Source organism: Schistocerca serialis, chromosome 1 (genome assembly GCF_023864345.2).
Source record: "Schistocerca serialis cubense isolate TAMUIC-IGC-003099 chromosome 1, iqSchSeri2.2, whole genome shotgun sequence".
Taxonomy (NCBI): Eukaryota; Metazoa; Arthropoda; class Insecta; order Orthoptera; family Acrididae; genus Schistocerca; species Schistocerca serialis.
The window spans coordinates 1,263,819,301-1,263,841,046 of record NC_064638.1 but is presented as its reverse complement, the minus strand read 5'-3'; positions in this window follow the sequence as shown (position 1 = coordinate 1,263,841,046).

The window sequence follows — 21,746 nt, the reverse complement described above, 5'->3', positions numbered from 1 at the left end:
AACACATTAAATGGACGGCAGCTAACTGGGAGCATGTTGTCCGACGAGAAATGATTTCTTTCTTTTTCCTAGCCTTCATATCGTAACTTCTCGTGTTTAATTTTTTAATTGTGCAATGTTACTAGTAGAGGGTGGCCGGATGCCCCTTCCTGTCGTCACCGCGGCAGAAATTTTGTATCTCAACTCCATGATTCTCGTTTTACCCCACGTAAAAGTTTTTCAGCCTACGTTTGCGAGCCGTGTAACTGAGACGGGAGGGGAACAGCAGCCCGGTATTCACCCAGCCGGATGTTAGAAACCACCTGAAAGCCACATCCACGATGACAGACACACCGGCCCTCGTCGTTAATCCGCCGGGCGGATTCATTCCGGGGCACGAATATCCGGTCCGGTGAGTGCACAGACCACCCAATGAGGCGTTTGAACCACAGTAAGTGGTTGGCCAAACCAGGCATCACGGTTTGGTATGATTTTCTGTGGTGGCTTGTCTCACTCATTCAGGTCATTGTGCATGTAAACTAGGATATATCTGAAACTTCCTGGCAGATTAAAACTGTTTGCCGGACGGAGACTCGAACTCGGGACCTCTTTCTTTCAGGAGTGCTAGCTCTGCCAGGTTTCGCAGGAGAGCTTCTGTAAAGTTTGGAAGGTAGGAGACGAGGTACTGGCAGAAGTAAAGCTGTGAGGACCGCGCGTGAGTCGTGCTTGGGTAGCTCAGTTGGTAGAGCACTTGCCCGCGAAAGGCAAAGTTCCCGAGTTCGAGTCTCGGTCCGGCACACAGTTTTAATCTGCCAGGAATTTTCATATCAGCGCACACTCCGCTGCAGAGAGAAAATCTCATACTAGGAAATATCTTTCAAAATTCCTAGTGGTCAAGTAGTGTCCATTCCTCTACATCTTCGTATGTATGCTGTGGGCAACCATATTGACAGGACTGCACTCATAAGTTCGAGTTTGACGAACAGTCAAATTCGTTATTGCATTTCGGCTGGTCCATTGCCCCTTACCTTCCTAGGTCTTTTTCTTTTACAGGCGCGATCTGAGTGACCACAATTTTTAAATAACCATAAAAATTGCATTCATCAATTTTCGTGGAACCGTTCAGATTTTATATATAACTTTGCATTATCACCACACAAAAAATATGTTCAAATAAATTTTAAGGTTAATATTTATGAAAAAACCGCATTCAAACAGAAAACTACTAAATCAACATAATATTACGTGATAATGTTTACGCTGCGAAAACAAAAATACTTTTCACTCCAAATTTTACTTTTTCTTATATTTTTATTGTTTGTTATTCATGTAATAAAAACATAAAAAACTCCCACAAAAGAATAAAAAAATTAAAATAAACCGACTGCTTCTTAGGTCTTTCTTTCCTTTTAAGAGGTTTCCTTTGCACTTGCTGGAAATTTTTGTACAGATTTCATGTCAGATTGATTACTTGTAACAAGGGAAAACATAAGATTTCTTGCTCTTCTTTCTCAGGTCACTAGTGGAGCAAGGTTTTGTTTTTCCAGTCGTTCCACAACGATTTGTACCCTTGGTTCTGCTACACCCAAACACGGCGAACGAAGCACGAAGTTTACGGGTATCTAATACTAGTTGTCTCGCTTTTTATGTGGTGTCACCGACGAGTTTACAAGCTTCTTCGTCAATTAAAGCGGTTCATCTGAACACTGTCTTTTTTGGAATTGTGAAGGACAAATTAATTCCCAATACTTACGTTCAACATGCGGAAAAGTAATGCCATTGGCCATCGTTAGAAGAGGCTTTGACGGCCAACGACATTTGTTTCGACCCAAGCTATTTTTAGCAGAACCTTCAGCTAAAGATTCAGTCATCTCCTTGATCGTTTGTTTCGTTGTAGGAATTCATTGGTGGCAAAAGAAATACGTCCTCACTTTCGTCCTGTTCGTATTCTGTATTATGCTCACTTTCAATTTAGTTCTCACTGTATGCTTCACCTTCACTTCCTAAACTGTCGTCAAATCATTTTAAAGCATTACCTCCGAAGTCAGTGTCCGTAACGTGAACAGTGGACGTAGATACGGCTATTTAATTCATAATGCGAAAGTCTCAGGCTCTCAGAGACCACTAGCACGAAAGAAGCTGTAATAATATCGTTCCATGTCACATTCAAGTGGCTACTGACAAAGGAAACCACGGCAGCTTGGGGAAAGAACTAGACATCGCTGAAATCTCCTACCTCACCATTATGCATTAACAACAGATTAACAATAAACACTGGGGGTCTGTGACACTGCACCTGGGGCTTTAAGGGTTAAAATACCAGAATTTAATCCCAAAGAAATTATCTGAGGTTATTTAGACAGCAGAAAAGGAACAGTCAGTAACACCGTAAGTTGATAAATTTACGATGTAGAGACACAGGAGAGGTATTATACGGATATGGCATACCTAGAAACTTATGTACTGTTTCTCGCCTAGCTGAGGCTGTTGTTAAGGTTTGGGGCAGTGCTGCGTGGTATTAGTGAAGTGCTTTCTACGGGCAGCGAAACTATTGTGTTGTGATCTAATTTGGGGAAGGGGGGGGGGGGGGTGTCTTCACTCTTCTGTTGCTGCATTCAAGGTATCGTCGCGCAACTTAATTGTGCATAACGACTATGTTGTCTTCCAGTGTTGCTTCATAGTTTCGATGTTTGTATGTTTATATCTGAGGTGTGCGAGGAAAACAATGAGGCTGACAACAGTGCGAATAATCTGGCTATGCTGTCTTGATGACTTGTGTAGATCTTGTGTTCATCCCTTCCAGAAGCATAGCCCGAGTTTCAGCTCCGTAGAGCCGTGAGGTGATGTATGAGAGCGCAGTCAGTGAATTGGTGTTTTTTTCGTGTGTTATGGAAATGGAAGAGAGGAATTTAGAGCAACGTTTTGTGTTAAATTTGGAGTGTGACCTTTGAAAAACTGAAACAGGCGTATGAGGAACATTCACTGTCAGGAGCAAAAGTTTTTCGCTGGCACAAATCGTTTTTGGAAGTCCTAGAACACGCTGAACCTGGCGCAAAGAGACCTCCAATTTCAAAAAGCGATGAAAACATCATACATGTGCGTGTTCTTGTTGTGTACGTCTTCGTACATAACGGCTAGGAGAGGCGGGCTACAGCGTGATGCCACAACTGTCGTAACGGAAAGCTGGACAGGAGCAGAAATGATTAGCAAATATGACAACACGGTTCTCCAAGCATACGAAGACTCATTACAAATAACGCAGCAAGAAGCAGACTCCAGCTATCACAATGTCAATGACGAAGAGCTCGCTATACTAAGCGATAACGATGGTGTAGTAGCGGAGAGGCTTCAAGGGTCAGTGGGGCGATTGGCTACCGCCGGCGGTATGGACGCTGAATAACCTTTAAACTTAAGCACGTTCACCGCACATTAAAGTGAGCCAAAAACTTTGTACATTGCAAACAAATGGATGCTGCATCGTCATAAAGCCCCATGTTACGTGGCACTTCCATCACGGAATCTTTTACCTCAAAAGGCATTTGTACCATAGCCTCCTTATTAACTGGACCTGAGTTCTTGTGGCTTTTCTTCTTTTCCCCAAATTAAAGAAAAATGTCACGAAAGGACGCGATTTTGGGACTCTAGAGAACATTAAGAAGAATGAGATCGATATGTTAAGGGCCGTACCAAATGAAGCCTTCAGTGCTGCTAGCAAGACTGGATACACTCCGCTGGTCTATGGGACAATATTATCGTTAAAAAAATAAAACAAAAACTGTAGCAGATAAAATAAATCGTACATTGTTTGGCGCACAGTGTGTAACACCATAGCTCTAATGCTCTACTGATTTATTTTGCTTTTGTTTCATTCAATATTACATCGTTAACCTTCTGTAAATATTGTTTGATTGAATCGATAACATAAAACTGTATATTTCTTTCTTTGTACAAACTTTGACGTCATGTTTTGGTTCAATGCAAAGTAGTGCATCTGCAATTTATATTCTTTGTCCCATTTGGAGGGAACAAAACTTACTGTATATGATTGTAATTTTGTGTGAATAATTTTTTGTAGAGATGTCAATATGTGTTAATGTTTTGTTTTATTTAATTCATTTGGTTGCTGTTATGTAAATTGCTGATCCTCACTTAGGGTTCTTAGTTAGTTTGTATGTAAATGGTGTAGTGGTTCCCTTCGGGAACGGAACTGTGTAACGCGCGCAAATTGTGGCTGGCCTAGGTGGAAAAGGTGGAACTGATAGTCAGTCGGGAACGAGCCAGCAGTCGGGGACGAGCTACGAGTCGGGGACGAGCTACCAAACTATGCACTGCCGTGTTAAGTGTGCATATTGTGCTGGTTCCGAGACAGGCTTTTTCTGCTTCTTTCCAATGCCTCGGATGGATGGATAAATAGCTGGAACTATTCTGGAATTTGTATCTATCATCGCCACCAAGAAATGACAGAGTCCAGCAATTCTGCCTGCAATTCCACCTACCAACATGGAGTTGCCACCACATTGCGCAATCATTACATCGGAATGTTACAATGATGTACAGTGAAGGATCAGCTCAATGGATGTTTTAGTGAGCACAAATATAAGGTAATTTATATCTGACTTTATGTACCTACCTTGAATTTTCTCCTCATCATAACACCTCTCAGGTTCCTCTCCGTTTGAACTAAAGTGATTACCGAGTGTCCTTACTGAAAGTACATTAAAAGCCCAATATTTTGCTCATTAATGCCTCTTCAACATAGTAAAACGAAAGTTAAAATTAAGGTGGCAAGAGAGTGAGTTAACGTAGGTGTTGTTTGCTGAAATTATTCCTATTAAAACTGCTTATTAAAGTGCTGTTGCTAACTTCAAAATTAAAAGTTCTTAAGACTGAGGCTTATAAAGCAGATGATCACATTGTTGTCTGTAGTAAATTCTAAAAGGTTAGTCAGTTTCTTGCAATTTTGTCAACATTGTGTTTCGCTGTAGTAAAAGTGAGAAAGCTGCAGTTGTGAAACATTATATACTCGTGTTTACTAAGTGTTAGTCTCTGTGGTGTATTAGAAGTGCATATTAATAGTAATGTTATAAAGACTATTCACTTTGTGTAAGCCCTGAAAGTAATAGTATGTTTCGGTAGCTGTTATAATTTTGCAAATTGTTTCTGCTGCTCTGTTAGTTCCAATCTTAACGTAAACATATGTATGTGTAATAGTTCACTGCACTCGCGTGTGACATAGTATAGGTTGTGTGGATCCGTTATAGCTACTGATAACTATTTTCTTAAACGAGAATGTTAATCATTCTCTTGCCTAGTTAGGCTGGCGACCGTTTTCTTTCTCAGTTGAACAGTACAGATAGACAAAATTTTGTTAGTACTGTTCAAATATTTACGTAATTCTGACTTTCATTTTCGATTAGCCATTCCCGTTAGGTACAGCACGGTCAACCTAACAAAATTCCTCTCAGAGGGTGACACTCTGTTGCTATATACCATAATTGCTTGAACAAAACAGTTTTATTTCATAACCTGTTTCCAGTTTTAAGGTTATGGTACAGTAGTAGCAGACGGTAGTGTTATACGTGGCTTTTCCGTGACAGGACTGATTTGTTCTGTTGGGACATCGTATGTACTAAACCAAATTTGGTATTTGATCGAATAGGTTACGTAAATGCTGCTGTAGTGTTATAAGTGTCCAAATCACATGTGTCATATGGCATTGTCAACCATGCCAATAATTAATAAGTGTATTTTTGCTCAGCTGAATCTATTTAGTGAACACGTCACTAACCTGTTATACGTGGCTTTTCCGTGACAGGACTGATTTGTTCTGTTGGGACATCGTATGTACTAAACCAAATTTGGTATTTGATCGAATAGGTTACGTAAATGCTGCTGTAGTGTTATAAGTGTCCAAATCACATGTGTCATATGGCATTGTCAACCATGCCAATAATTAATAAGTGTATTTTTGCTCAGCTGAATCTATTTAGTGAACACGTCACTAACCTCTGCAGAAAATTGTTTTGAGAATGGCACTTCGGCAGGATTCCGTGGAGATGTGGGACATTCTTCCCACATGTATAATCTTACTCTCGCTCGAATTCAGAAACTATTATATGTGCAAATATGTAACAGATGCCAATGTGTTCTGGAAAAGCAGTTAGACGTTTTAATTTCAGTTTCATTTACACCACTATGTTTTTAAGATCATATGAGGAATGTTTAAACAAATACATTTCATTATGGAGCTATCCGCTAGTCATCCATACCAATAGATAAATTGTTTGATGCGATGCATACTGCCCCGCTCGCGCGCCAAAAGCTGACAAGTCGTCTGTTCGGTTTCAAAACGAGATAGAGATCGCTATATTTATAACTGACCTGTTATTGCGTTTTCTGATCAAACTTGCTGTTACGTTACAGAACCTGTCCTTCCCTTTGCTTGTGCCTTTTTCCCACAATGACGCAGGATCGGCATGGTTAATCGGATTTCGCAAGGTTAAATGTAAGGGGTGGCCGGATTCCCATACTGTCGCCACCCCATACCCCACGGGACGGAAGTAGTGTATCCCAACCGTCAGTGTCGAGTGTAATCCATGGAAGAGTGCGGATGCGCTCAGATGTCTGCGAGCCGTGGAACTGAGGCGGGACGTGGGGATAAGCCCGGTATTCACCTAGGAGGATGTGGAAAACCGCCTAAAAACCACATCCAGCCTGGCCGGCACACCGGCCTTCGTCGTTAAGCCGATCCGCGGCCGGCGCTCCTACCCGAGCCCAGGAAGAGGCGCATTAGCGCTCTCGGCTAATCTGGCGGGTCTTCTTACGTTACAGAACATATGCCCATTAATTGAAGTGAGGAAATTTCAGTTTGTAAGGAAGGGAAATAGAGACAGAGAATACACTACCTCTATGTCGTACTACGGAAAAAGGTATTCTTTGGTGTAGTTAACAATGTGTTTCTAAGATGAACGTTATTTAGACTCAGTTGCTCATTAACATCGAAATTTGTCAGAAATGTAATTTTGTTACGCAGGTAGGTAAACAACTGACTCGAACTATTCACCTGAATTCACCAGTGTATCTTTGAAGTGGTGACAGTGGAAGTAGCCTATACCATGTCGGGTGCTCCATAGCTTCCGTCTCCCAGAGAGGACGAGATGACGCTATGGAACAGGACGTGCCCACTGTTAGCGCAACATGTGCGGTGTCGTGACGCACAACCCGTAAAGCCGTGCTGTTTGCGGGCTGGCGTGGCAGGGGCGAGCGACAACACGGTCGCTTGTTGCGTGTGCAGCGTGGTATCAACAAGCTGAGCTTCAATCAGCGGGGGTTCTTTGCAATGGGATGGCACTGAAGTGTTCCATAAACACTGAAGGAGACATCGATGAATACTGTCGGTAAAGGGATATACATGCTTTATTACGTTATCGACTATCCTGGTTGTTAGTTCCGTCTCTGCTCCGATTAAAGAGAATTGGGATCACTGATTGAACTCAATGAGAAGAGAGAGTGGTGCCACGTTGAACTATGGGTTGTATTGGGCTTAGCTTGGAGGCTTTATATTCTGCCTTCATTCGACTATGTTGCCTTTGTGTGATGTGTTATTTAGTCTTCCGGTAAAGTGTTTCCTACCTATCTCTCTTAAAGGTACAGGCGAATGATTTTTTCTGTATTATAAAGACTGAATGAATTTAATTAATCTTTCTAATTAAAAGGAAAACAGGTTTCCTCAAATTATATAGTTAATTTCGAGGCAATTCATTCCGTGGATGGCGAAAGCAAGCTGGTAATTTCTGAAGTGGAAATTGTTAACTGTGTGAGGTAATGGGTGAGTCGTGGCGCCCTGAAAATATTCAATATTCGGAGTTGGCGTGGCCGTACAGACCGCTCATCAAGCCGGCGGTCGTCAGTAACTACGTAGTGCAAAACATTAGCCGGAGCAAGAGAGGTAGCCCCAGGGCGTGGTCCAGGCCGACCGCGTGGCTGGGAATTCCATGGTGACACTGTGACCATGACAGTACTTTGTGTCGATGAAGGAGATGTGTATGCCAGGAGTGCCAAAAATGACGGACTTTCTAAAACGATAATGGGAGACATTTCCCAAATCATGTAGAAATTAGTAATAGCCAGAGCAATCATGATACCTTAAAAATGAATATGTACATTACTATTACACTACTGGCCATTAAAATTGCCACACCACGAAGACGACGTGCTACAGGCGCGAAATTTAACCGACAGAAGGAAGAAGATGCTGTGATATGCAAATGTTTGGTTTTTCAGAGCATTCCCACACGGTTGGCGCCGGTGGCGACACCTACACCGTACTGACATGAGGAAAGTTTCCAACCGACTTCTCATACACAAACAACAGTTGACCGGCGTTGCCTAATGAAACGTTGTTGTGATGCCTCGCGTAAGGAGGAGAAATTCGTACCATCACGTTGCCGACCTTGATTGTAGCCTATCACGATTGCGGTTTATCGTAAGGCGACATGGCTGCTCGCGTTGGTCGAGATCCAATCACTGTTAGCAGATTATGGAATCGGTGGGTTCAGAAGGGTAATACGGATCGCCGTACTGCATCCCAACGGCCTCGTATCACTAGCAGTCGAGATGACACTCATCTTATCCGCATGGCTGTAACGGATCGTGCAGCCACGTCTCGATCCCTGAGACGGGAACGTTTGCAAAACAACAACCATCGGCACGAACGATTCGACGACGTTTGCAGCAGCATGGACTATCAGCTCTGAGACCATGGTTGCGGTTATCCTTGACGCTGCATCACAGACAGGAGCGCATGCGATGGTGTACTCAACGACGAATCTGGGTGCACGAATGGCAAAACGTCACTTTTTCGGATGAATCCAGGTTCTGTTTACAGCATCATGATGGTCGTATCCGTGTTTGGTGACATCGCGGTGAACGCACATTCGAAGCGTGTATTCGTTATCGCCATACTGTAGTATCAACCGGCGTGATGGTATGGGGTCCCATTGGTTACACGTCTCGGTCACCTCTTGTTCGCTTTGATTTGCACTTTGAACACTAGACATTACATTTCAGATGTGTTACGACCCATGGCTCTACCCTTCATTCGATCCGTGAGAAACCCTACATTTCAGCGGGATAATCCACGACCCCATGTTGCAGGTCCTGTACGGGCCTTTCTCGACACAAAAAGTGTTCGACTGCTGTCCTGGGCAGCACACTCTCCAGATCTCTCGCCAATTGAAAACGTCTGGCCAATGGTGGCCGAGCAACTGGCTTGTCACAATATGCCAGTCACTACTCTTGATGAACTGTGGTATCGTGTTGAAGCTTCATGGGCAGCTGTACCTGTACACGGCATCCAAGCCCTGTTTGACTAGAGCCCCAGGCGTATCATGGCCGTTATTACGGCCAGAGGTGGTTGTTCTGGTTACTGACTTCTCAGGCCCTATGCACCCAAAAGTGCGTGAAGATGTAATCACATGTCATTTCTAGTATAATATATTTGTCCAATGAATACCCGTTTATCATCTGAGCTTTTTCTTGGTGTAGCAGTGTTAATGGCCAGTAGTGTATTTACACGACAATTCTGATGGTGTAATCCGTTTTTAATATCTATATTAGTTTAAATTTTAGTATATGACTAAATTATGCAAGTAACACCCAGCAACGAATTTCCGAAATCTAAACAGTTCACACGATTTTGTTGATCGACGTGTCTTCAGAAAGCTATTAGTGTAAACCTGAATTGATATGAATTACAGATACGTAACTTTAATAGTACATGTGTATTGGAGGTCAAAGTGGCCAATTACTATTGATCGCTTCACAAGCACTCCTTAGTTACACGAAAAAACAGTAGCTGCATGCTTATAAATATATTTATTCATCTTTGTCTTTTTTTATATCCGATAGATATTATTCATGAAGAAATTGGTCAAATATTTACTGTGTCTTAGAAAGCACAGAGACATTAGGATACTGGCCTATTTTTGTTTCTATCAGTTTGATATATGTTTATTTAATTTGTTTCTGTATTTAATAATGTGTGTTAGAGCGTGTTTATAGTCCAGCCATAGGAATATTTATTTAATTTCAAGTTATTTAAATGCAAATCCAGTATTTCGTATGTGTTGCAATATGATTGTGAGTGTGCGTTGGCTTGGAGACACGGCGGGATCACTTTAGCCAATCACAGCGCTCCGTACTACGGTAGGCGACTACCGAAATCAATGGAGAGACTGTATGGAAGTAGGGGAGGAGCATCGGGTCGCAGGTGACAGGGGAGAGTGCTGGACGGGAAGGCGCGAGGGACAATAGCAGGAGATACTTGGAGAGTGTTGAGAAGTTTGAGTGTGGTCACGAGAGAAAGAAATGTTTCATAGTGCCGACTTGTGCATTTGTGAGATTTCCTTGGCTTGTGCAGTGAAGATGTAGTATGCGTTTACAAGTGAATAGCTTGCAAGCAATGTTGTTGCTCATAACTAACTACGTGAAGTAGGACTCTTTTGTTTCCCTGTTAGTCAACTTATATTTTATTTAATTGCTCGACCATCGACACCAATAAGTGATTTGCAGTAATAAACGGTATTCTTAAAGGTATTTCTGCTATCATACTCATCATTTAAAGTCGTTTAAAACATTACCTGCAGATTTTATTTGATTTCAATCTTCCATTTATACATTTCTATGTTACATTCAAAATTCGCAACTGCCGAGTGATAGGAACCTTCAACCATTCGATTCTTGTGTGTATTCATATTGTATACTGTAGACTCAGCAGTATTTGGCTTGTAAGGCAGCAACTACGTATCCCAGTCCCTAGACAACGAAATCAACCAAACCTTTCAATATTTCAGCTCTGAGAGTACGTAGTTGCGGGTCACCACATTTTTTTTTTTTATTTGAATGCCCGCCACTGATTTCTCGTAACTTGTTTACTATTAATACAATCAGCCATTATTATAATAAACGCATTTTATTTGTCATAATTGAAAGTACCAATTAACACATGCCGGCCTATCTTAGTCATTCCATAGCTCAGTGTGACCATTATGTATCATTAAAGGTCTACAAAAATTAGCCTCATCCCTGACACAGTTGCCCAGGAAGACTACACGTCATTATTCTTTGTAAATGCAATATGTGTGACTGACAGAAACTTGCAGTTTTAGAGGTGACTGATTCATTGGTTAGTACTTTGACTGCAGAGACAGCACATTTTTTATTACTTAGGAAACGTGAACTTTAATTCTCATTCATATCCTTTTTATTTGATTGGAACGAGAGTCCTTATCTTTTTACCATCTCAACGAGATCGCATATGGAGAGATATTAGTCCCACAAATTTCATCTTTCGCTGGCTTGGCACTTGCCTCGATGTTGCGATACGAAGTCATTAGTCAACTCCTCCTTTCGCTCTGCGATGGTAAGCGACTTGTAGACAACAGAGAATTTACTGTTGAGAATATTATAAAGAGTAACTGTTGGTCGTGTTCATATGTTTGGTGTTATCAAGTGTAGGAACAAACTAATAAACGTATCATCCTTCATTTCTTCATGCTTCGCTCCTGCCTTCTTTTAGTCGTAGACAGGAGACAGGTTGAAGAAAACCTTGGGAGATACTTGCATGTAAAATATTAAGAAGGTGGTGACATTACCTTTTAGTTGTGTTGTTTGCCCAACACTGACTGAGGACGTTGCATTCAATGACGAGAAACACAGCACCTCAATGATCTCCACGCCAGGGAGCTGCCTTAAAGCTTGGCATCGCCATGCTGCAATAACCTCCCTCTAAATCAACAGCATACGGCCACAGAAAACACACGCTATGAAGAACTGTTAAGAGGAATGTGCCTGCCTTTAAAAATACCTGGTTAACAACGCGTGATCAGTGTTCTTCTGAATGTTGGTTGTTCTTTCTACGATAACCATCTTAAACGTGACAGATGTAACAGCCTCAGCTAGTGAATCTATCTTGGTTCTCCGCGTATTCGTGCAAAGTCTTCTCTTGATTCTTCACTAATTTTTTTCCAGTATATTTTCTTCCTGTGTTCACAGAATTGTTTCCGTTTATGTTTAAATGCAGAATGTCGTTAGAAACGATGAAAATATGAAATTTTTTGTAGATTATTATGAAGGTTTGGAGTAAAAATGTTAAAATGAGTGTGAATTCCTTAGAGACTAAACTGCTTAGGTCATCGGTCCGTAGACTTAAAAACTACTTAAACTCGCTTAAACTAACTTTCTCTAAAACACACACACACACACACACACACACACACACACACACACACACACACACACACCTTTGCCCGAGGGAGGACTTTAGCTTCCGGCAGAAGGGGCCGCGCAGACCGTGGCATGGCGCCTCAAACCGAGCGGCCACTACGCGCGGCGGTTAGAAGTACGATTGGTGCGAATATAAAACTACTTTTTGTTTGAACGAATCCTTTCTGTATATGGTCCTAAATGTCAGTTTATACAATAGCATGTAGAGTGAGTCACGCCTATTTTGTTACTTCTCTTGTGAATTCATAAGCCAAGGAACATTTCTTTCCTTGCTTGAGATTTCAGCTACTGGAAACAGAGTTTTTTGTCTTGCAATCAGTTGTTTCCTTTAGTTATAACGTAACACGTGTGGGGTTTTTATGTGAGCAAAGATATGCCGAAGCAAGCCTCTATAGTTTTCAAGAACAAATCTGGAGGACTTTGAAGAATGAGAATACTTGAGAAGTTGCTAATTATTTATCTAGTAATAGAAGTGTAAGATTTATGTTGCGTGAGGCTACTCCTTCAGTGAATGGAGGTCCGTGTAAGCGCCTGTGCTCACTGCTCTTGCAGGAGAAAGCCCTTCTAAGTATGATGCAGAACACTACAGCCATTACTAGGAACGTTATTTTGGATATTAATTTGCTTTCACAACCTACAAGTTTTTTTAATGTAAACATAGCAGGAATGAAGACTGTGTCTGAAATAAACTTTTAACTCAGTATCTGTAACTTTTGTTTTTTCTAGCCTAATGCCACTTTTCTCTCAAACCATTTATCCCAGAACAATTAAAATCAAACAATCGTCGTGGTACACCTGCATGAAGTGACATTTTTTATCTCTCTATCTGTATTATATAACCCCACGACCTCCTATATTTCAAAAATTTGTACGGAAAAAGGGTCATATAATATTTTCCAAAACTGTAATTTTAACATACTATTCTTAAGTATCAGCTTGTTTGCAAAGTGTGTAAATGTATGTGAAAAAAGTTTGTGTTACACAGTTAATATTTCATGAAAAAATGTACATTGAAGATGGTCAATTTAATACGGCAGTGGGAAAGGTACTTTCTCCCCATATCTTCACACCGTTATTTCTATCATTATAACGGATAGAAAAGGGCCACCATTATATTTTAATGTGTCGAATTTAGCTTGTAACGCACAAACCATTTCTCTGGAGTATCTCTTACGGCAGCCTCTGAGCAACACAGCGATGTCCCATATTTCTATTGACTAACCGGTATTAATTTGCTTCCTGACATTAACTAGCACACAACAAACGACAGTGGTAACCGACGAGCCATTAAACCCTAAACTGTAGGAAATTCAGATGAGAAATTCTCTGTGACTAACGACAGTTGGCACAGGGTATCAAGCGGTCGTAATCTGAAATACAGTGCAAGCGACAAAAGCTTTAGCTATGAGGGCAATGGTTCCCAGGTCTGCAGATCACGTGAGATTAGTTGAGGGCGTGCTGTACCTCTTGGGTGAGCCGCGTGTCACTACTTCCTTCGTAGCTGTCAGTCCTAAAGTAATTTGGAGCAGTGTATAATTGGCACTGGTTAGTTTATGGATGAGACGGAAAGACTCAGTGGAGTCATAACGTCACAACCTCCCCATTGTTGGGCTGATAATGCCTAAACTTCCTCTCTCATCTACTCTGTACACTATTCTCGAATATCCCTCCTGGATGAAACGACAGCAGGGAGATATGACTTAACCACAACTTAAGAGGTAATTTCTAAAATGTAGCTATCACTGTGCATTGGAGTGTGCCCTGTTCTCAAACATCCTGACACATACAACCACTGCTATCCGCCTTGAATGTTCATCTGTCACATTTTACCCATTGCTCATCACTGTGATTAGGTTGCACGGCGACTTTACATGATGGTCTTCTACGAAACGCTGTTGATCCTCTTTGAAGTCACATACAAATTGTGGTGTCACCGCCAGACACCAAACTTGCTAGGTGGTAGCCTTTAAATCGGCCGCGGTCCGTTAGTATACGTCGGACCCGCGTGTCGCCACTATCAGAGATTGCAGACCGAGCGCCGCCACACGGCAGGTCTAGAGAGACTTCCTAGCACTCGCCCCAGTTGTACAACTGACTTTGCTAGCGATGGTTCACTGACAAAATACGCTCTCATTTGCCGAGACGATAGTTAGCATAGCCTTCAGCTACGTCATTTGCTACGACCTAGCAAGGCGCCATTATCAGTTACTATTGATATTGTAAATAATGTACAGACAAGAGCCACGTTCAACATTAATGGATTAAAGTTAAGTATTCCACCAGTTACCTCCTTTTTTCCGAAGTTCAAATTCATTGTCCTGTTCCAGACCTCACGCCAGCCTGCGTGAGCTAAAACGCGTGCCTTTCGGCTTCCACCAAAATTCGTAGGTTGCTCTCCTGCCAATCCACAACACAAAGGAAATGTGGATATATACTCTATGCAATATCTCCATATTTTCCGTTGTTCCATGCTTCACTGAATTTCACATTTATTTAAGTACCAAACAAGTGATTCACTATGCAGTAAACCTCATCACTAGTAGAGAGTGATCAAATGTGCAGTGGTTAAATTATTACAACACCCATGTTTTTTGACTTGCAATGTTTCATTAACTGTGTGCAACGATTCATCAATAACTTTTCTTCTGTAAGACGAAACTTATACGATTGAGACAGTAGACAAACAAATAAATTGTTTACCCACACAGACAACCAGTCTCGCATTATCGGAAGTGGAGTCTATGAGATACGTTGGAGACGTAAAAGGCCCAAAATACTTAGGAAAACTGGTATATTAGTGTTCACCGGAATTAAGCTGCAGAAAACACATTTCACCGTTGCGCAGCATTGTCTGGAAACCACACAGTATTGTCGAATCTGTAGAAATGCTACACTCTTTACATAGTGGACAGAATTACCATTGCTTGAAATATTAATTAAGACTGACGTAAATTAAAAGAATAGAAATATTTTGTTTTAATTAACTGTGGATCTGTTTGTAAATATGCTGGGAAACACCATACACAACATACCGAACTAACAACACAACATATTAGTCTAGACCTGGGTAAGGTAATATTACTGTGTGCATGAGCGTATTAATTTAAAAAAGACGCGTATGATGTTGCTGTTGCTGTTGTCGTCTTCAGTCCAAAGACTGGTTTGATGCAGGTGTCCATGCTACTCTACCCTGTGCAAGCCTCTTCATCTCCGAGTAACTACTGCAACCTACGTCCCTTTGAATCTGCTTACTGTAGTCATATTTTGGTCTCCCTCTACAAGTTTTACCCCCATGATTCCCTCCAGTCCTAAACTGGTGATCCATTGATGCCGCAGAATGTGTCTTACTGACGAATCCCTTCTTTTAGTCTGGTTGTACCACAAATTTCTCTTCTCCGCTATTCGGTACCTGCTCATTAGTTACGTGACCTATGGTCAGTACGAGGGTGTTATGTTGACGAGTTGCGCAACGGACTGATGTGACAAGTACCCTTTGGCTCCTGCAAGAAGCAATTTCCACCCCATACTATTACTGGAGTCAGACAGACGATCTTAACGTACGAAAAAGAAATGCCTGAAAAACTTTCAGCAATAAATATTATCTGGAGTCGTCCGTTGTAAGGAAAAAGAGAAAAATATATTCTATTTTCTTACGTAACTAGTGGGATACTTGGGTAGTTAGTGTAAGAAAGACATTAGAGGAACGACAAATATTATTTATTTCAAAATCTGAGAAAATAAAGCGAAGCTTTTATTTATAAACTGATACACAAATTTCTGGGTTCTTTTCGGAATAGGAGGTCACCTCTTATGCATAGGAATCCGATTAATGAAATTTATATACAAAGTGTAGGAAAGCTCTTTTATCCCTTTTCTTTAAGAATGTGCTGAAAGATAACAAAACTATCTCTTTCTATCTGGATTGACATTCGCGAATCGAACTTTCACTACGCCTTGATGAAATCAAGGACTTCTATATACCCCTAGTCTAACTGTTGGCGTGGTACACCTATCAGATAACCAGTCCACCGCGATGCCACTCTATGTTCGCTCGCAGGCGAAGATACTGATGCGTATGGTACCAAGTCGTAGACGGTCTCCAGATAAGGAAAGAGGTACAACAAGAGCCATCCTGAACAGTTACTGAATGACCACATTGACACTACACTCTTTGACACTGCAGAGTTGACCGATTACCCAAATTTAACGTGATAGCGCAGTGGCTAGCACATTTCACTCTCTTTCGGTAGGACGACGATTCAAATTCCCGTCCGCCTATTGAGATTTAGGTTTCCCGTCTTTTCCCTAACTCGCCTCAGGCAAATGCCGGGATGGATCCTTTCAAATGGTACTGTGAATTTAGTTTCTTAATCCGTGCTCCATTATTGTGAATGTGTTGTTTTGTGTGGTTGAAAGTAGAAGTTAATTTGATGTTTGCTAATTATTGGCCGTTTATTTCTGTTTCATTGCACTAAAAAAGACACCTGAAACATATGTCACAAATTTAAATAATTAATTAAACAAATAACAAAGAAATTTTGTTTTTCCGTACTGTAATGTTTCATTAAGAACCAACAGTGAAATCAAGAGACAAATGAACGTCTCTGGCAGTGCGCGAACAGGACACGTCACAGAACAACGACGAAAAAGTTGCGTCACAAAATGGCACAGCGTAGCTCTACTAATTCATAGAAGAGTTCTACATAATTGTTAAAACGAGGTGGCCGTTCAAAATTAAACTCTGTGAAATAGTTCCCTTTTGTGCTGAACTGTGCTGCAAAACGGCCCACGGCATCACTTAACACCACTTGACGCCCGGAGCTGGCTTTGGAGAGGTTGTTAACGCGAACGACAAAGAGTTAATCAAATTACAGAGAGGGAGAGAGAGAGACAGCGGGTTTCGTTTGGCAGAGAGTCAGCCGCTAGTCTCCCCGTATCAAAGGCCGCCACGACATTAAATGCTCGTGTCGAGTGCCGCCGACGCAACGCGGCACCTGTTGAGTTCTCTCGCTGTGTTCCATTCCGTGCTGCCACCAACGGACTGCTCAGTAACACACGTCACAGTGGACTGTTCGGCAGATGCTGCGTTTCCAACGTAAGTGACGTAGCGATTGAGGTTGACATCCCACACGCACTGCGTGTTGTGGCAGTCGGTTATCTGGTTTTATCTTCTCTACACTCTCAGCAGTAATAGACTTTGTTGCTGTCGTATATTTTTTGGCTTGACATGGCGCTAAACGAGGGTGACCTTTTAAGTTACTATCAAAGCAATGAAATAACAACCAGATTTGATACATATTGATACATTATTTCTCAAAATATTAGCCTCTTCACCTTCTGCATTTTTCGAAAAAAACCTCAAAAAAAATTCCGCGCAGTTGTTGGTAGCTTACAAACGTGATTTTCAAAAGATGCAACAAATTCGTAAGGAAATGAAAACCGCTGCCCAGACATATTTCGTCTGATACCAGGAAACAAAAAATAGTCATTCCGCAATTGCTTAGGTGAATATGGGCAAAGAGACGTAAAGTCGATTTCTTTTTCGTCGAATAACTGTTTGACGAGCTGTATAACAGATGGCTATGTCTACGTCTACATCTACATGCATACTCTGCAAATCACATTTAAGTGGCTGGCAGAGGGTTCATCGAACCACCTTCACAATTCCCTATTATTCCAATCTCGTATAGCCCGCGGAAAGAATGAACACCTACATCTTCCCGTACGAGCTCTGATTTCCCTTATTTTATCGTGGTGATCGTTCCTCCCTACGTAGGTCGGTGTCGACAAAATATTTTCGCATTCGGAGGACAAAGTTGGTGATTGGAATTTCGTGAGAAGATTCCGGCGCAACGAAAAACGCCTTTCTTTTAATGATTTCCAGCCCAAATCCTGTATCATTTCTGTAACACTCTCTCCCATATTTCGCGATAATACAAAACGTGCGTCCTTTCTTTAAACATTTTCGATGTACTCCGTCAGTCCTATATGGTAAGGATCCCACACCGCGCAGCAGTATTTTAAAAGAGGACGGACAAGGGTAGTGAAGGCAGTCACCTTAGTAGGTCTGTTACATTTTCTAAGTGTCCTGCCAATAAAACGCAGCCTTTGGTTAACCTTCCCCACAACATTTTCTATGTGTTCCTTCCAATTTAAGTTGTTCGTAATTGTAATACCTAAATATTTAGTTGAATTTACGGCTTTTAGATTGATTTATCGTGTAACCGACGTTTAACGAGTTCCTTTTAGCACTCTTGATGAGCAATGATCCGTAACAGTTTTTTTTCGGATTTTATGGATTTAAAGGCGTGCTGCTGTAGTTTTGCGCTGTAGTTTCAGTCAACACGCTAACGTTACGGAAATGCTCCACGAAATGAAATGGGAATCCCTGGAGGGAGAAAAAGATGTTTCTTTCGCGAAACACTTTTGAGAAATTAACAGCCTACAGAACAACTACTCTCACAGACATATATCTTGGGTAATGGCCGTGACGGAAAGAGGATTCGTGCGGTAGCGTATACACTACCTAATCAAAAGTACTTACACTTATTCAAAATGGCTCTTAGCACTATGGGACTTAACACCTGAGGTCATCAGTCCCCTAGAACTTAGAACTACTTAAACCTAACTAACCTAAGGACATCACACACATCCATGCCCGGGGCAGGATTCGAACCTGCGACCGTAGCAGTCTCGCGGTTCCGGACTGAAGCGCCTAGAACCGCAAGGCCACCGCGGCCAGCCACTTACACTTATTACTGGACACTGATATGAGATGAGTCAACTCCTCACATTCATGACGGGTTGAACTCTGCAGGGGATACCCAATGCCATGTTTGAATGTCAGTGGAGAAATGGAAGCCGATTTGTGTTCAACAGTCCAAAACTGAGAAAGTAGAGTGTTTGGCCCCAGGCTGTGGGGCGAAGCCCATTTAGTCATCCCAAAGATGCTCCGTTGGGTTCAAACAGGGAGTCCTGTCTCGCCAGGCTTTTTCAGTCTTCTTCTTATTCCCAACCCATTGTCTCACACTTGCTATTCTCACGCTGATACCAATCATCCTCGTCTCCAAACCGTACTTCAAAAGTGTACCCAGTACACGAGACTGTAAAATGTGTTCGCATCTTTCCGTGCTTAGAGTTTTATGTGCGATAGGGGGACCAGTCGTATCCACGAGAAACACCCCCAGGTAAAGTTCTACTGATATTCGTTAAATCCAAACACTGCCATAGAATTTCACAGGGTACGGCTTAAAACATCCTTCCAAATCACACACTTCCAACCATCATCTTTACACCACTTACAGCGTCGCATAGCGCTGATTTGAGAAATGTGACTTTTGAGGAGCTGCTCGACCACCGTATATATATATATATATATATATATATATATATATATATATATATATATATATATATATATATATATATATATATTATGTGCGATTGGACCCATACGGATCACGCAAAGCTTTTCCGATTCAATTTTTTAATTCTCCAAACTTCTCTCATTCTTTCCCCATGAATTCTCTTTCTTTCCTCTGTCCATTTTGTCCCCTGTCTCTTGCAAACTTCATTTTCGGGTTGTACTTTCCAACTATTGATTTTTTGCCTGTATACATTTCTGTTTATAACTTCTGAAGAATTTATTTGTGCATTTCCTAGATCTGTTTTGGTTTCTTGTATCCAGGGTATGGATTTCAATTTTCCAATGTATATTAAAATTTTGTGGGAGAGTCTGGGTGTCGGGAGTCTGTGGATATGACCGTAAAATTTTAGTCTTCTTTTCCGGATGTCTGCGGCGAGGTTAGATAATTTTTCTGTAGTTTTCCGAGACTGTAACCTGTATCCATCTTCCGTTCTTTTTGGGCCAAGAATCTTTCTGATAATTTTGCGTTCCTCTTTCAGGATGCCTTCCAGGTCGCCTTTTCTATGGAGTGTGAGTGTTTCGCTGGCATATAGTGCTTCGGGCTTGATTACTGTATTGTAGTGTCGTGTTTTTGAGTGAATGGAGAGACACTTTTTATTGTAGATGTTGTGGGTTTTCCAGTATGCACTTTTCAGTTTTTGCAGTCGAACTTTTTGTGCAGTTTTCTCTCCCCCTGTGGGTTCTAGGACCTCGCCTAAGTATTTAAAGAATGGAACTCTCTCAATTTGTCCATATTTTGTAGTCAGTTTTTGAGTTTCAAATTCTGAGCAGATGAATTTGGTTTTTTGGAAGGAAATTTGTAGCCCAACTTTTTCGGCGCATTCTTTGAGAATGTCTATCTGTTTAATTGCTGTGGTCTCGTTTTCTGCTAGAATGGCCACGTCATCTGCAAATGCCAAGCATGAAATTTTAATACCATCCTTAGATCTTCCTAGTTGTATAGGCTTCCAGTAATTTTGATTCTTCAGTTCTTTTTCCCATTCTCGGATGACTTTGTCTAAGACAAGGTTGAAGAGGAGTGGAGACAAGCCGTCACCTTGTCTGACGCCGGTTTTGATCAGGAAGGGCTCTGATATTTCACCCAGGAATTTTATCTTAGAAGTTGTGTTTGTGAGCGTTTCTTTGATAAGGTTTAGGGTTTTCGGATCGAGTCCTAGCTCCTCAAGGATAATAAAGAGAGATTGCCTATCGATTGAATCATAAGCCTTTGCGAAATCAACAAAGGAACAAATGATCGGACTGTTTCTGACTGCTTTGTATTTTAGTGTTGTCTTCAAATTGAAAATTTGTTCTGCACAGGTTCGGTGAGGGCGAAAGCCAGCTTGGTATTCACCAATACTGTGTTCGAGTTGTTCTTGTGTTCGTTGAAGAAGACAAGCTGAGAGGATTTTATAAGTGACTTGGAGAAGGGAGATTCCTCGATAGTTGTTTATATCTGCCATGTCTCCCTTTTTATGCAGTGGATGAATTAGGGCGCATTTCCAATCTTCTGGTAGTTTTTCTGTCTGCCAAATGTCTGTGATGATTTGAGTGAGTTCTTTGAGGGAATTTGGTCCAAGATTTTTAAGTAGTTCTGCAGTGATATTATCTTCTCCGGATGCCTTGTTGATTTTCTGTATATGAATATGTCTTTGGATGTCCTCTAGTGTAGGTGGTGCGGATTCTGGATTTGTGTAGATAGCAGTTTCTTGAGGGAATCTTGAAGAAGGTTCAGGGCAATTGAGGAGTCCGGAAAAGTATCTTGCCAGCTCCTCACAATTTTCCCGATTTGTCAGCGCTAGTTTTCCATCTGGTTTTCCGAAACATAGATTTCGTGAGCCGTATCCATTGATTCTCCCAGCAAAGGTCTTATAGAAGTCTCGTACATTATAGTTACGGAAATTTTCTTCAATAGACTCACACTGTTCCTTGAGGTACTTCCTCTTGACTTGTCTGATTGTTTTTGCCACTTGTCTTCTGGTGTTGTGGAAGTGATCTAGATTTTCTGGGGATTTTTTACTGTTATACTTCATAAAGGCTTTCTTTCTTTCTTCCAAGCGTTTTTTCACATCCAGAG